Here is a 15250-nt window from a genome sequence, read left to right as displayed (position 1 = left end):
GAGAGTATATTGTGTGATCCACTTGTATATTTATACAAATTAATATTTTTCTCCCCTTAAGCACCTCTTCTCCAGTGTAAACTAGCCTAAATTGGCCTACCTTTTTACTGAGACCAGGGATGGAAATAGGGGTAGGCAGAAGAGGCACCTACCTAGGGTAACTAGCCTAAATTGTCCTACCTTTTTACTGAGACCAGGGATGGAAATAGGGGTAGGCAGAAGAGGCACCTACCTAGGGTAACTAGCCTAAATTGGCCTACCTTTTTACTGAGACCAGGGATGGAAATAGGGGTAGGCAGAAGAGGCACCTACCTACCATGAATAGACGCATGTCATTATTTCAAATGGGGCTGTACTCACTCAGGCGCGTGTAGGCGCCGAACGCAGGAAAAATGCAGCATGTTGCATCTCAACCTGCGTTCGGCGCCTACACGCGCCTGAGTGAGTACAGCCCCATTTGAAATAATGACATGCGTCTATTCCTGCGCTCCCCTGCGGCTGAACGCCAAAAAACGGAATGCAGGGGAGCGCAGGTCAGAACGCAAGTGAGTAAGAGCCCTAAGGCACTGAGGATTTGTTGACTTTATAGTAAAGTTAGCTCTCCTTACAAGACAGTTAAACGTAGTAACGAGACCACAGTCCTCAGTGTTCTGCCTTTCTCCCACTTGTGGTGTCCCAGGGCTTAGAACAACGAAGCTAGTTTCTTCGGACAACTACACCTCTATACTATTTTCTAATTTCTAACTTTTATTCATGAATTGCTGACGCTTTATTTTTAATTGTTTGATACCATGATAATTGTTTGCCGCCAATAGAAATCACGGCCCACCCCAGACCACAGTTAAAAGACTACACAGACATCAGCACTAAAAATGGTAACCCCCCCCCCACCCCCACAAGTTATAAAAAGCCATTGATGGTCAGGGCCCTCCTATAAGTAAAAAAAAAAACTCTGGCACCAGGGCCCCCCATAAAAGTTTTTTTTTTTAAAAAAGCACTGGCACCAGGGCCCCCTTACAAGTTAAAAAAAAACATTGGTGGCAGGGGCCTATAGAGTATTAAAATAATACACTGGTAGCTAGGGGTTTAAAACACATTGGTGTTCAGCAGAAATGAACTCATGACTTCAGGACTTTAACTTCGGCTCCTTTCGTGACTTTGGGTCTTTTCGCAGCTTCGGGTCATCAAATTAGGCTCTTTTCGTGACTTTGGGTCTTTTTGCGGCTTCAGGACTTTGGATTTTCCTTGGTTCAGGAATTCGGAAGAGGCGATGTCAAGGAGGGCCCCGTTATTTCAAAAAGTGCAGCGCAGCTGGCCCCCCCTTTAGGCCCAGTACATGAGTACCCCCTGTGCCCCCCTGAAGTGGCCAATATGGAACCCACATCTAGCATGGCTAGTTAGCAATTAAGTTAGATGCATGTTGCATGGCTGCACATACATCAGTTCAGTCTGCAGCATGCTCTTAAATTAATTGCTAATTAACCCTCCAGTGTCTCCGTAGCGAGTCCTACTCTCATGCAGTTTCAATTTAAAAATAATAGCTTTTGTCACAATCCAAGCTTGGGATAAGTAGATGCACAAAAGCATGTTCATGTAAATACAGTGCATTCGTGAAGCGCTTCACTGTCTCAAGAATGTTATCCTCCATTCAAACCAGCACTCTGTTATCAGTAATATATTCCTCACCCTCCCGCTTATGTTAATATAGTACCGGCAAAACAGTAAAACGGATAATTCACTTTAGACAGACAAAAGTAAAGCCCAATCGTGTTTAAGGGATTTGATACAATCGGAGTAGATAACCAATAAGCTACAGAGGGGGCGGAGCGGTGGGTGTTGCAGAGACACGTGTACAGGGAAACCAGGAAGTGCAGACTGATCGATAAAGTGCAGGTGAGTAAAAGCTTGTTTGTATGTAGGTTTATTGGCTAGAAGACCCTTAGTGCTTATTTATGAAGGATATGTGCTTAGTTTGGGGTGTGGCAGCGTCAGAATGGATTAAAGCAGATGGGTTCTGATATTTTTTATTGGTGAAATGTTCTTTGGGCAATAGGGGTTAAGCACTGAGTGCATTCCATGGGATCAAAGTTTAAACTAATGCCCTGTACGTGTGGACAGACACACACAACACATATAATACACACATATAATACACACATATAATACACACATAGCATACACACAAATAACACACATTGCATACACACATATAACACACACAACACACATAATACACACATACATAATACACATAATAAACATAATACACATAATAAACAATACACACACTTGCTGGCATGTTGATGCTTGCTAATGATTTTAGTATGTGCTTTATACAGTGACGTACTATGGGCTCTTTCCATAAATGTTGGAACTGTAAACAAATGATGTGAATAATCATGATGAGAATAATGATGTGAGCTGGAAATCTCACAATTGAATATTGTGTGTTGTGTAAGACAAATATCCTGTTTTAACTGATATAGAATGTTAGAAATTAGGGATCATTTACATCTATATAAATAATTCAAATCAACTGGACTTGCTGTGTTTTTCTTGAAGATGTTTCACAGTCATCTAACTGGCTTTCTCGATTCTGAATTGAGAAAGCCAGTTGGATGACTGGTGAAACGTCTTCACGAAAAATACAGCAAGTCCTGTTGATTTGAATTATTTCTACGGATATACAATGGCCTTGATGAATGAGGGCTCATTTACACAACTATACAGAAGTGCAAGTAGAGCATTTTGTTACATGTACCTTAAACTAACTGTGGGGAAATATCTTGGATACATGCAACAGAGTTTGAGCTTGTAAATAAGCCCTGTAGTGTATTAGAGATGTGAGGGAACCCTGGCATTACAGGAAGGAAATGTAATTCAGGGATGTCTAGCCTCTGACCTGACAGCTGATTTTGATCTAAAATTTTAAATACAAATATTTGCCAGTGATGGCCTTGCATGGTCCTCGTGTGCATATGGCCTGCATTTACCATCACTGAACGGCAACTGAGCAAACTGCCGTATAAATATGTGTGAACTCATGAACACTGGATTTAAATCATACTACCTGCTCTTATGTCTGGGATTGTATGTCACCATTAGGAGTATGTATGTGCATAATAATAGATATCGCAAATCGAAATCTCTTTCTGATAAACTCCAATTTAGTTAGCAATAAAAGTACCATTTAAAACACTTTCCTGCCTAGCAGTTTTAGGAAGGACGACCTGTTGGTGACTATGTAGAGAAAAAATGTATAAGGGGGTGGTTCAGCTTTAAATTACGTTTTAGTATGTTATAGAATGGCCAATTCTAAGCAAGTTTTCAATTGGCTCTGTAAGGCTAAAGATTTAGTGTTATTGCTACTTTTTCAATGCATGGTTGCTAGGGTAATTTGGACCCTATCAACCAGATTTCTAAAATGGCAAACTGGAGAGCTGCTGAATGAAAAACTAAATAACTCAAACTACAAATAAAAAATGAAGACCGATGGCAAATAGTCTAAGAATATACTCTCTAAATCATACTAAACGTTAACTCAAAGGTGAACAGCCTCTTTAACTAATTATTTCTCCTGAACCAACCTTATAGAGTGAGGGGTACACCTATCTTCATGTGCAAAGAAAAGACTGTCCTGTGCCAATCTGGGGGGCCCTGGATGTGTAGGTGACATGGTAATTCTAAATCAGTTGTGCTTTCATGCATATAAAAGGATATATGTACACTACATTTATATGTAAGAGTAAAAGTTGCCCCCAGCACATGAGCACAAGCATCAATAAGTAGAACTTGCATTTTGCACCAGTATTGGGTAAAGTAGCTATAATAACAACTTGCATTTTGCACCAGGATTGGGTAAAGTAGCTATAATGACAAATCCTTCAGTCCTCCAGTTTCCCTCATGACTTGCGTTTGGGTTTGTGTTTTGGCATGTTGACATTTAAGTTTTAAATTCTGGGATAAAGCATTTAAAGGGGTTGTTCACATTTGTGTTAACTTTTAAGGTACCCTTATAACTTAACATTTTTAAAAAAATTTAAAATTTAAAGAATATTTTTTGCCCAGTCATATTTGTGTTGTGACCAGAAATAGTTATCGTTTTCTGCAGTCTTCTCCACTTTTTTCCTAATTATTTCTTAATTAGTGAAATATTTTCAGATTTTTCTGATCTTTAATTTCATTCTTACTGAACTATGTAATTCTTTTTCACAATAAAGCACAGCATATGTGTGTGCGTGTATATGTATATGTATATGTATATATATATATATATATATATATATATATATATATATATATATATATATAGTGAAGAATATTTGGAATTGTTGTATTTATTTTATGAAAGGGAACCAGCAGCGTGATACAGCAGTCTTAAGGGACTATTAGATGCTACAAAAATGAAGTTTCAGCAATTTATTGTGAACCCAGCAGCAACAGTATTTTTTCTCTTTGCTTTCTGTAGTTTGTGTTTTAAGGGGAAGTAAAACACAGTTAATTATAACATTGTAAATATACCAAAAAGTGTAAATGCCAGCTCTTTTATAAGGAAAATTTCATCCTTTTAAAGTATTCTTCTTTAAAGTTAAACTCTTAGCATTGAATATACAATAAGACAATATGCAGGTAGTCTTTTTTATGTATACATTGTTTAGTAATTTTTTTTATCATATGCAATTCAGAGTCTTGGAATTCTAAATGCTATGCATTTGCAAGGTCTTAATTACCCTAGCAATCATGCAGTAGTTTGGAAGATTAGGAGAGTGCCTGAAAACAAGGAAGTGCAATAAAAATAAGAATTACTATAAGATTGGATATTAGCAGTTGGTGTGATATTTGGCTGCCAGGGGGAGTCTGTGATAGCGAGATATTATTATTAACTGCAGGCTAGAGACAGGCTGAATAGAAATGTCAATTACTTTTTTAAAAAAAATAATATACAAAATATGTAAAAAGACCAACGGAATAGTTATTCAGAAGAGGTCCATATATTAGATGCTAAAGGTGAACTGCCCTCCATAATAAACAAATATTGGAGAACTCCCTCTTTCTCCCTTGCGGGTGAAGTCTTTGGGCATACTTACAATGGGCACAACTAGTGCATGTTTACTGAGCACCCAGTGTGCACTAACACGAACAGAACATTGTGTGCGCCATTCTTGCTTGATCCACTTTGTCTAACAAGTTCAAATTAAAAGCATTGTATCAAAAGATTTTCATTGTGGATGGGATAACTCATATGAGACTCCCAAACAAAGTACCAGGCCAACCATTGTGCTCTGTGTGGATGGAGTAAACAAACAAAGGGGTTTTAATTCATAGCTGTATTTCATTGATATTGAAACATATTGCCCATATCCTGCTATGGCATAGGTCACTTCAAGTCACTGGAAGGCTTGGACAAAGTTAATTAAGCAAAATTTCTAAAAAAGATTCAATACATTGGAAAACTTACAGGATTACCTGTTCAAGCATCATATGATTATCTAAGGTAAGACCTTTCCTTTTCCTACCCAAGTTTCAAAAGGTCACAAAAGAATCTTTGGGTAAACAAGAGGTAATTAAATTAATATTTGCATTCCCATACTTCTCTTCAAAGAAGTTTGCAGTCATGTTATGTTTTTGCCACCTACTCAGAGAACAGGGCTTTGCTTACAAATTCATGCAGGCTTTTGATGCAAGCATATAGACAGAAAACACACAGGGACAGCTTTTAATGTTGTACAGCAGGTTTCACACTAGTTTGTTCAAGTCAGAGCTTTTGCTATAGTTGCCTGTTACTATATGGAGAATGCCGGGTAATTGACTGATGAGATTAGGGTGCATACTTGTGCATGACTAGTGTCAATGGTAAATGTGTTAAAGTGCAAAAAACACCCCCTACAGTGAGCTTAATTTTTTACTCCAATAGACACCAGAATTTTTGCATTAAAGGAACAGTAACCTCAAAAAATAAGTGTTTTAAAATAATGAAAATGTAATGCAGTGTTGCCCTGCACTGGTAAAACTGCTGTGTTTGCTTAAGAAACACTACTATTGTTTATATAAATAAGATGCTGTGTAGCAATGGGGACAGCCATTCAAAGGATAAAAGGCTCAGGTTACACAGCAGATAGCAAATAATCTCTGTCTGTTTAATGGTGTTATCTGTTATCCATTAGTTAACCTGTGCCATATAGCCGTTTTTAAATTTCCGCCATTGCTCCAGTCCACAGCAGCTTGTTAATATGAACTATAGTAGTGTTTCTGAAGCAAACAGATCAGTTTTACCTGTGCAGGGCAACACTACATATTTTCATTAGTTTAAAGCATTTTCATTTTTTGGTGTTACTGTTCTTAAGTCCTGTGATCCTTTGTCTACATTATATATATATATATATATATATATATATATATATATATATATATATATATATATATATATATATATATATATATATCAAATCCGGAAAGCATGAGTGCACACTGGGATTTATTTAAAAATCTGTTTATTAAAAATGATGTTTATTAAGTTACATTAAAACTGGTCAACGTTTCGGTCCACCTCTAGGACCATTATCATTTTTAATTTAATCCCAGTGTGCACTCATGCTTTCCGGATTTGTTATGCTTTTTGTTATATGAGTGGCACCTGGGTGTCTTGTGGATTCCAGTGCGGACTACCATGGAACACACACACACACACCACACACACACGCATTGCTGCCCAATCCTGTCCACACACACCAGCAATGACTTTGGCAGCTTCTCATTAGGTCTCCAATGTGGTTGTGGGCTGATTGGAGCAACAGAGGGGCCTTGCTTAGCAATTCTGGATATTTTCTTTGTGTTTGTCAGAGCAGTGTATTGCATAGCAAGAACCCTTTCAAAAGAAACAGGCATGTACTTACTGTGTGCTTTAGACAAAATGTAACTCTAAAGACAATCATAATTTTTGTGCCTATGGCAAAATGTGCTCCCCTGGTAAAAACAAATGTGTGTATACCATGGTATGTCTGTTAAGTTAAGCAATAAAAATGTTTTGCATATGCTGATTTCAATCTGACAGCCATACAAAGGTATTTTCAAGCATTGTACTCGTGGGGAAGAGCAATTTTCCAGTGGAAGAGCAAGCACATGTGTGCCATTGCTGTAGATCAGTGAAGTACCTTTTTTTTGGTTCTTAAATCAGAAATTCCTTATTGTAGGCTTGCATTGTTTTAAATCATTTCTGTTGCACTGTTATGGAATGCTCTAGAGCAGGGCTGTCCAACTGGAAGCCCAAACACAGGATGTGGCCCTCCAAAGGATATTTCTGGCCCCTAGTCTGCTTAAAGGACCAGTAACATCAAAAAATGAAATTGTTTTAAAGTAATAAAAATATAATGCAGTGTTGCCCTGCACTCGTAAAACTGCTGTGTTTGCTTCAGAAACATTACTATTGTTTATATGAATAAGCTGCTGTGTAGCCATGGGGGCAGCTGTTCAAAGGAGAAAAGGCTCAAGTTACACAGCAGATAAGAGATAAGCTCTATAGAACATAATGCAATCTGTTATCCATTATTTATCCTGTGCCATTTAGCCGTTTTTCAATTTCCGCCATTGCTACTCAGCAGCTTATTTATATAAACTATAGTAGTGTTTCTGAAGCAAACAGATCAGTTTTACCAGTGCAGGGCAACACTACATGATATTTTCATTACTTTAAACACTTTTAGTTTTTGGTGTTACTGTTCCTTTAAAGACCCCATACCTTTGTTTACAGAGTTAGTTCACCTGTAAATTAACTTTTAGTATGTTAAAGAACATCATATGCTTAGCAATTTTTCAAATGTTCTTCATTTTTATTTGTTATAGTTGTTCTTTCAAGCTTTTCAATGGGGGGTCACTAACCCTGGTAGCCAAAAGAAAATTATTTCTCTGCGAGGCTACATTTTTATTGTTATAATCTATTGCTTATCTTTTCACTTAGACCCTCTGTCTGGTTGCTAGGGTCCAAGAAATGCAAATATAAATTGAAAAGTTGCAAAATTTCTTAGACTCTCACTGTCTACATCATACTAAAGTTAATTTATAGGTGATCTACCCCTTTAAGAAGAAGAGGAAACGGTATGCATGGTCAGACCTGTCTTTCTGTTTAATTCACTCCTGTTTAATAATGCTTCACATCCAGTTAAATCCATAACTTTATTCCATCATTCTGATCAGTATCTTTCCTAGCTCACAGTCTAGTAAGAAAATCCAAAGCAGTTTGCAGTTTCATTTAGAGAAGGGAGCACAGAAAGAGCAATGGGAGCAGATCCAAACAATAATCCTCGACCTCAGTGCCAAGTCCCTGTAGGAACCAGTGTTCTTTAGAGTCTATTTACAGTACATAGCCTACAGTTGTTAGAAGACAATAATCCTTAGCATAAGAAAGCTAACAGACCCTATAAGCAGTTTGACATAGTGACTGACTTTTTCTCCACAATATACCCTAATTTTTAGGGTTTTCTGAACAAACCATGCATTAAAGGGTGCCTGTCATGCTAAGAAATATTACCAAATACTATCTACATTATTAAAGTCACCGCAAGCAAGCAGACACTGTTATTAAGGCAAGTTTTGTATCACCCCAAATTCTTGTGTATGTGCCAAAAGGGGGGCATATACCAATGCCAGTGCACAGGCTGCATGATTATAGACCACAAGGAAGGATGGGGGGTGTAAGGAGTGCAGTGAAATCTAGGGAATGTTGAATGGAAAGTGAAGGTAACTGCCTGCCCCAGCCTTTGTGCCTAAAGCGCAGGCAATATTTGAAATGCATTCTTCCGCATTTTTGTGTGACATGTAAAGTGTTTTTCATGTTGTAATTCCAAAGGATAGGGGTGGGCAGTTATTTTGGGTGTTTTTTGTCCTTAGGGGAGAAGATTTCCCACTGGTGTTAAAGCGTTCCGTCTTTCATGGTCTTAAGGGGCAAGATCAATAACTGTGGGATAGTGTATTTAGGAAGGCAAGCTGGTGTCAGAGAAAGATGCTGTAATGGTGAGGTATTAAATATAAATGGTAAAAATTGCATCAGAAGCCAAACATGCTTTGGTTATCTGTTGTACTAAACCTTCCTGCAGCTCTTGAAAATACTGCTGAAGAGTATCAGGTTGGATTATTCAGGGACCTCACAGGCCTCATTTCCCCAGCTGTACAATGTTGGACTCTGCATACCCCCCTTTAATTTTTTTAGACATAAATACTGTTAAAAACATAAATACCAAAGTTAAAACAAAACTGGATAGGACATGCTAATTGCACATCCCGAAGACAAGTTCAGCCTGTGGTTACTAAAGTATAGGTAAAACTTAACCTTTAATCTCCAGTTAAAACACGCTGCCCATATATAGACTCACTGCTACTAAACACTAGAGCAGTGGACGGACCATGTCCTTAAAAATATATACACTTAAAAAGATTGACGCATGGTGAAACGGTGGTGCTCTTATGTAACACAGTACAAATAACTAGTATTAGCCGCCAAATGGCTGTATAAGTTTTCGATGCTGGAAGTCACCCTTCCCTCCCTTCCATTTTTTCCCCCGCTCACAATTCTGTCTATCTACGTTGGGAGTCAGTGGGAGCTACTCACACCATCGTCCACCTATGCTGCCCGCACTACGTGTTTCTCTGATACAGGGGCATCATGACAAAGCTGAGTATCAGCGAAACGCATATGGCGGGTGGCATAGGTGGACGGTGGTGTGAGTAGCTCCCACTAACTCCCAAAATAGATAACTGTGTGCTCGGTTTTATAGTGATTACATAAGTACTGTTAATCACATTGCACATTGAAGTGGTCCATATGTTGCCCTTACATGTGACAGGGTAGTTGGGGAAAACACATAGCAGAACAAAGCTGCTAACAATCCTTGTTCATGTGAACTGCTCTGTTTTCAATATACACTGCACCAAACTTTCTTAAATCAATTGTTCACCTTTCAAACACTTTTCAGTTGTGGTGTTTTACAGTTTTCCCAAAATTTAAGTTTAAAAGAGAATTAAGACCTAAAAATGAATATGGCTCAAATGCCATATTTTATACACTGCACTTATTGCACCAGCCTAAAGTTTCAGCTTTTCAATAGCAGCAATGATCCAGGACTTTAAACTTGTCACAGGAGGTCACCATCTTGGAAAGTGTCTGTGACACTCACATGCTCAGTGGCTCTGAGAAGCTGTTGAGAAGCTAAGATTAGGGGTTGTCACAAATTATCAAGCAGAAAATGAGTTTGGCCTGTAATAAAAGCTGATACTACAGGGCTGATTATTAAATTGTCATGCTAGTTACTAATTTGCCTTGTATTGTGACATGTATATTCTATGTGACAGCAGCACAAAGCATGTGCAGTGAATCAGTTGAAAAGAAAATGGGGGGGGGGCTACTGGGGCATATTTGGAGGCACCTATCTTCTCTGCTAAAGGGCTGTGGTTGCCTTGGGCTGATACAGAAGTCCAAAACATAATATACAACATTTCTAGCCTACTGCTTTAGTTCTCCTTTAACCAAATCTCCTCACACATAGCCAGTTTATATCTGCTTCTCTTCTTGTCTAGCTCCTTTGGCAACTTTTGTAAATAATTCTGTTTTTGCTTTTTAGGTATAATGCATAATCTTGTTGATGTATTAAATACATCCTTTATTTCTGTATTTGTAGTACAGAGGCAAAGTGAAAATAAACACTGAGTCTTTATCTGTGGTTGTACATCTATATCCTGGAACACATCAGCCTATTACCGAGTGCCTGTAGGAAAGATCCTGAAATTCCAGTTTGGACACATTTCCAACCCAGGAAACTAATTCCTGTCATATATTTTAAGACTAGGTTCACACTCATGAATTGTAATAAAAAAATAAAAGCACCATTCTTCAAAATCTGTCTTTCTTCCATGAGAATTTCTGCCATTTTGTCTGCCTCTGTTTTTTGCTAGCAGAACAACTCACAAATATTTGACTTTATATGGAGAAAGCAATATACATTAGCAAATGCAAAATACTCACATTAAATTTTCACATTACAGGGTCAGAAGGAATATATCATTCCTTTTCCATGAGTCTGACTTTATGGTCAGCATTCCCTAAGCTCCTTTTATGTTTTCAAATTCAAGTTTGGTCTAAAGCAGTGCTGTCCAACTTCTGTGGTACCGAGTGCCGAAATGTTTTCGGCCTACATAGTGGAGGGCCGATAATGGAAGCCAGTGTTGACCACTCCCTGTTTTTAAACCACAGTCACTTCAAAACCACACCCATGTTACCACATGATCATGTCTGAATTTGAGGTTTAAACAATGCAGGGGCCAGTTACTCTCTGCAGTGAGACCAATTAAAGCTTACACATGGTAAGCAAACACAGCAGATAGGTGGGGGGCCACATGAGGGGGAGGGTCAGCCCAAGGGCCGCCAGTTGGACAGGCCTGGTCTAGAGGGAACATCCAACTCTTCTCTTCTGTTTTTTTTCTGCATAAAGAGGACTGTTCGCTCTTAGTAGTACATTTTAAATAGCTGGCTTTAACTGGAACCAGCAATTTAGAGCAGGTGAAATCTGTTGCATAATTGCTAGGGTAATTTAGATCCTAGCAACCGAATTGCTGTAATTGCAAGTTGAGTAGCTGCTAAATAACTCAACAACCACAAATAATAAAAAAGGAAAACCTATTGCAAGTTGTCTCAGAATATCATTCTTTACCTCATACTAAAAGTTAACATAAAGGTGAACAACCCATTTAATCAACAGATACATATAAAGTACAATTACCCATATGAAAATGATGGGCACTTTTCCTCAAATTGCTTGTGATATAGAATATGAAGAATATATACACACACAAGTCCCAATAAAGCAAACTCTTGGTTTCTATTGTGTTCATTGTTTTCTTGAAATTCAACTGTGGAGAGTTGTGATCAAAGAGATTTGTGACTTTTTGACTCCACAAGAAAACTACATGCATCACTAGCCTTACTTATAGGATCATTGTTTGGCCAAAGGCTGTGTAATACTCTTCCTTTCTTATGTAGATTGAGTATATTGAGGCATTAATTGTGGTTCAGCGTCTGTTTTATATGGAATGATAGCAGAAGCACAAATATTCAAACACAAAGGTAAAAAAAAATGTTTTTAAAGGGGATGTTCATCTTTTTAACAGTTTTTAAGAATAATTAGATCTTGACATTTTAACAATATTTGCAGTTTGGTTTGATAATAAAAATTGATTGTTTTCAATATTTCTAATTGAAAGGTAGTGATGCAAAAGCTCTTTAGGTCTCTTCTCTCTGCCCAAGTCAGGAGATTGCCAACACCAGCAGAGTGAAGGACATATCTACTGCTCATGCCACTTTCATTTGTATTTCCCTTGGCTGATGGGGAAAACACATAGCAGAACAAACCTGCTAACAAGCCTTGTTCATGTGAACTCAGCCAAACTTATCATAGCTATGAAAGGCATAATATAACACTAGCGAGCATTGCCTGTGATTCCCTCGGGTATTACTACATAACATTACTAAGCGGCGTGGGCGAGAGGCCCCCTGATTCACAAAGAGAAAAGACCTAACAATCTTTGCATCACTACCTTTCCAGTTATTTTTAAAAAGATGGATTTTTTTTTAGTTTGACAAAATTGTAAATAATGTTAAAATGACAAGATCTATTTATTTTCCAAAACTGTGAACCCTTATATTGTCATCAGCTGTAGAATCTACAATGCAAGTACAAAAGTACTAATGTGCCAGCTCAATAGATACCGTACCTACGTTTTGGGGTTGGCTTTTAATCTGTGTTGTCCCAGTCAACGGGTAACACAGCAAGATTAATAGTCCCCAGCACTTAAAAGTTTAAAAGGACTTAAAGCACAATTTATCCCTTTGAAAAGTTGTTTTGAGCATTGTTACTATGCTTCTTTTACGTCTGCTCAGCATTTTCATTACAATTATTGCTCTGTTGAAAGTGTTTCACCTCAAAACTGCAATTAAACAAGCATGTTCAACACTTTTGTTTAACCTTGAACATTGTGCATTGTTAACTGGTTCAGGTACTGTGAGAAACGTATAATTCTAGCCCAACTGGGGTTTTCTGGATAAGGATGACTTTTTGTAATTTATATCATTTGGGATCAAGTACAAGGTTGTGTTTTATTATTACAGAGAAAATAAATATGTTTCTATTTTGAATTATCTTATTAAAATGGAGAGTATGGGAGATGATCTTACTGTAATTTAGAGCTTTAGAGCTTTTTGCATAGCAGATTTCCGGATAATAGATCCCATATCCGTATATGGAAAGCAATAGTTACTTTGTCTGTGGAACTTTGATATAGGGGCAGATTTATAAGGTTGAGGTGAAATTTTGAATGAAAAAAGAATTTCGAGCTATTTTTTGTCTACTTCGACTAGGGAATAGTCCAAATTCGATTTGAATTTGAAAAAAAAAAATCGAAAATCTAAATTTATCTGTCTCTTTAAAAATTCAACTTCGAACATTCGCCTTCTAAAACCTGACGAACTGCTGTTTTGGCCAAATACGGACCTATTAGACCAAAAAAAAACTTGGTTGGTCGTTTTTAATTCAAATTTCGAAGTTTTTTCAATTTGAAATTCGACCCTTGATAAATAGGCCCCATAATGTCAATGGCACACCGAGTGTAACGAAATATTTTTCATACTCTATATAGAAGTATTACTATCACTTTTTTTTCTTTAAATATGTCAATTAAAACACATAAACGTAGGTCTTCTGCACAAACAGCCTTATTTAGTGGTATATTTGCACTTAATGATACGAGTTGGACATATGTGCCTCTTCGGAGCGAAATGTTGCCCTGGTAGATACATTACAACAGAGAAAATCTATAAACAGAACTTTCCTTAAAGGGACCCTGTCATGACTTTTATGGTATAGTTTATTTTACTAAATTACACTGTGTACATTGCAAGTAATTCATTCTACCATTTAAAATGTTATTCCTTAACCAATAAATATATATTTTTTAATGGTAATATCGGTGTGTAGGCAGCCATCTCAGGTTGTTGTGCCATGTTTTCAGAAAGAGCCAGCACGTCACAATGGAACTGCTTTCAGCTTTTCCCTGGAATACTGCAACAGATGCTAGGGCAGACCCAGCTAGCTGATGTATTGGTGGAGGGGGCTGCAGGAGATGGGGCAGATGAATGCTGAGTATGTTTGAGTGAAGACTTGAGTAAGGGAGGAAGATGAATGCTGCATACCTGTTACTTTGTCTTGCAGTCCTGTCCCCACCCCACACCATTTGCTGTTCGCACAACAGATAATATGCTATAGTAATGACACTAGTGTTGGAATCTGAGTATCTTTAGGGAATCTTTATTAAGCCGTAAACATACCTTTTCCCCTTTGGTGCCACAGCTTGATTTGCTTGCCTCACAGTACCTAAGTGAGCAATGCTCAGAGACAAGTATACGCTCGGAAGATGTACAGCATGCCTTGCACTTGGCAGCTACCCACTGGGAGTTGTCATTTAGTTTAGAAAGGAAGCCATCTGGTCCCAGACATATGAAATGTAAGAAACACTGCTCATTTGGAAGTCTTTTCAGCAGTCTTAAAGTGTATCGCTTCATCACCATTTCAGCAGCTAATGTCTATATACAGTCTCGCTTCCTGCTGTCTCTCGCCCACTGCTTTCTCAAATTGCAAATTCAGAATGTTTTATTCTAACATGTACCTGAGATTTCCTATAAAAGAATTTATGCTCTAGTCTACAACCATATTTTGATTTTCATATTTTGTGATTGTCAGGAGAATAAGAGTGGTTTTGTAGGAAATAAGAGTATTCTTATATTCTTTGACATAGTAACATAGTAAATAAGGTTGAAAAAAGACACACGTCCATCAAGTTCAACTTTTTTTTTTTTTTTTTTTTTAAATCGGCCTAACTGCCAGTTGATCCAGATGAAGGCAAAAAAAAACCATCTGAAGCCTCACCAATTTGCCTCAGAGGGGGAATAAATTCCTTCCTGACTCCAAAATTGCAATTGGACTAGTCCCTGGATCAACTTGTATTATGAGCTATCTCCCATAACCCTGTATTCCCTCTCTTGCTAAAAAGCTATCCAACCCATTCTTAAAGCTATCTAATGTATCAGCCTGTACAACTGATTCAGGGAGAGAATTCCACATCTTCACAGCTCTCACTGTAAAAAACCCCTTCCGAATATTTAGGCGGAACCTCTTTTCTTCTAATCGGAATGGGTGACCTCGTGTCAGCTGGA

General features: G+C 37.8%; 1 protein-coding gene across 2 annotated transcripts in view; it reads left to right on the top strand.

Annotated features, from left to right (window-relative positions):
* Positions 1 to 1724: 1724 nt before the first annotated feature.
* The window catches only part of LOC108704334 (zinc transporter ZIP11), a 255673-nt gene continuing 242147 nt past the window's right edge, over positions 1725 to 15250 (top strand). The window contains exon 1 of one of the 2 annotated variants that reach the window (XM_018240831.2): positions 1725 to 1893. The gene's annotated coding sequence lies outside the window, so the exon portion shown is untranslated. The remainder of the gene's footprint in view (positions 1894 to 15250) is intronic. The other variant, XM_018240830.2, reaches the window with a different exon arrangement.

This window comes from Xenopus laevis, chromosome 9_10L (assembly GCF_017654675.1).
Source record: "Xenopus laevis strain J_2021 chromosome 9_10L, Xenopus_laevis_v10.1, whole genome shotgun sequence".
In the NCBI taxonomy this organism is placed as follows: Eukaryota; Metazoa; Chordata; class Amphibia; order Anura; family Pipidae; genus Xenopus; species Xenopus laevis.
The sequence above is the reverse complement of the archived record's forward strand: the minus strand, read 5'-3'. Positions and strand labels throughout refer to the sequence as shown.